The sequence below is a fragment of the Pygoscelis adeliae genome, unplaced genomic scaffold (genome assembly GCF_000699105.1).
Source record: "Pygoscelis adeliae isolate BGI_AS28 unplaced genomic scaffold, ASM69910v1 Scaffold243, whole genome shotgun sequence".
Taxonomy (NCBI): Eukaryota; Metazoa; Chordata; class Aves; order Sphenisciformes; family Spheniscidae; genus Pygoscelis; species Pygoscelis adeliae.
Genome location: NW_008824363.1, coordinates 42,008 through 44,498, shown reverse-complemented (window position 1 = coordinate 44,498; position 2,491 = coordinate 42,008).

The following is a 2,491-nucleotide window of genomic DNA, read 5'->3' as shown; positions in this document are numbered from 1 at the left end:
AGGCTTTGCAAAGTCCCACCGGCAGCAAGAGGCTCTGCAAGAAACGTCCCCCGCTGCCATCCCGCCCGTCCCCTCCGTGGCCTGGCCGCCCCGAGGCTGCGGTGCAGCGTACGGCACCGCACCGTGCTGGGGGAAACCCCCATCCCCACCGAAGGCACCGGCGAAAGGGCGAGGACGGGCGGGCCGAGACCATGGCACCCCCCCAGACCTCGTCCTTACACAACTGGCTCAGAGCCTCCTGCTTGCGGTAGGCAAGCCGTCACGGAGCTCCCCGGATAACTCCCGAAGCCCTAAATCTGCTCCTGGCCCTCTCCTGAGAAAAGGCAACGTGGGAGGGTGGCTATGGGGCAGGAGGTGTCACACCGGGATGGCACCGTGCTGACCACGCCATCCTGCTGGTGCAGCGGGAGCAGAGGGCTCAGCCCCGAAGCGAGGGGCGAGGGCTGGTTCTCGGCGCTGCGATAGGGGACCTGGCACTGCGGAGGTTCCCCCGCGGCGTTCGACGGCTTTGGGGGCTTTCCCAAGCAAAGCAGCCTGGAGGGGGCTGGCAGCCCAGCTACAGGCGGTGCTGAAGGGCTCAGGGCATGTCCTGGCTGGGGTGGACACCGGGGTTGGGAGGACACTGCAGGCGCAGAGCCCAGCTCCGGCTCCGCAGCGTTCAGCATCGGGATCCTCAGCTCGCGCTTCCCGGCAGGATGCGCCCAGCACAGAGGAAACAGCTGGGATCCTTCATCTGCTCAGCATTTGCATGTTCAAGGATGCAAGCATAGTGACCTTCGGGGCTCTGCCTTAATGGTTGCTTTAAATGGAGAACGTGGCCTCCCACGATCTGCTTTGGGACCAAACTCATGTCTTTTTGCCATGAAAATAGCTGATCCGGGGACTAAAAGTGCCCTTTCCCAGATCCCACAGGCCAGCTGGCCCCTGTACCTCAGAAACCATGTAAAAATCAACCAACCACCAAAAAAAAAAACAACCAACCTTTAAAGATGAAGATAGGAGAGCAGCCAGGTTTCATGTGGAATTCAGGAAACCAGTTTTTGCAGCTCCTTGGCTAACGCTGCCCTGGGCTTGCCGGTGCCCTGAGGGTTTTGGCATCCCAATGCCCAGAGGAAGAGATGGGCTGGAGGCTCCAAGGCACCTCTCAAGGGGGGATCGCAGAGTTTATTTAATGCACCTGCACAGTTACAGGTATCTGCGCCCTTGGCCGAAGCAGCAGTTCCCCAGGTTTATCTGATCAGCAAATTCATCTGCATATAAAGGGAGCTGGAAGGGGATTGGGGGGGGTTCAGTTGAACTGGTGGGGGTTGCTCAGGCAGCAGCATCTTACTGAGATGAGAGAGGTATAAAAATACAACTCTGGACTCCCAGCAGCTCCTCAGCTAAAGATGCTAAATCCTGCCCAAGCAGCCCTGATCCTGCTCAAGGTGGATGGAGCCATTTTAAGCAACAGTTTAAGTTAAGAGATCTTGGCTCGCTGAGCTCACATCAACGTGTGGGTTGTCACAGCTTTCATGCCCAAAGGCCACCTCAGACCCAGAGCAGAAACCTCTTTCTCACTGCAAAGGGTAGGGGTGATTTTCCACCGCCTCTTGCAGTTTTCCTTCCTTGTTGGAGCCGGGATGCTGCCCAGCTGAAGAAGGACCCACGGGGAAGACCTGAACAGCCCCAGGTAAGATCAGGGTACGGTGAGAAGAGCATCTCCAGAGTCTGCTTTGGGATGTCTAAGAGCGGTGGGAGAGTTTAATGGAATTGCAAAGGCTTTCTTCCTCTCATAGCACCAATCAATTAATGGTTGGCTTCTACTTAAAAGCAAAATGGTTTAATTTCTGCTGCCAGGCTGCAGCCGGCCCCTCCCTGCCCCAGAGCTCCGGTACCAGGGCTGCGGGTTGCCCTGTGTTGTGCAGTTTAAGGAGCTCCTCAGGGAGCTGCTCTGGCCTCTGCTGTCCTGCTGCTTGATTGTAAGGAGACGGATTTAACCCTTCTCTCTGTACACTGCTCTGGTTCTGCTGCTAGGAAAGGTCTTTGCAGCCGCTTTGATGCACACCATTTAGGCGGGGAGGGCACTGTGAGAAGGGCTCAGACCCCGGCCGTGAGGCATGGGGAGGGATGGAGATGTGCCCTTCCTGCTGGCGCTTGGCACGACAGCCCAGCTGCATTCAGTGCCACGATCGGCATCCCTTCTGCCCCGGAGACATTCCCGATCTCCCCACCTGCCTGGTTTCAATGCCTAGACCATGGGACATTTATCCACCTTTCAAACTCCCGAGATGTCCCCCCATTTTCCCCACTCTGCGCTGGAGATGGTGCCGTGGGGAGCTGCTCCCCACCTGGGGTTTTGCAACATCCAAGCCCCCGGTGCAAGTGTTTGCATGGGGCAGAGGATGGAAACTGGACCCACGGGCTGTGCCAGCGGCTGGGAGCCAGCTGAGGCTTCCGGGTAGGACAAGGGATGCCGGAGCCCCCACGGGTCCCCCGCCCGCTCTGTGTC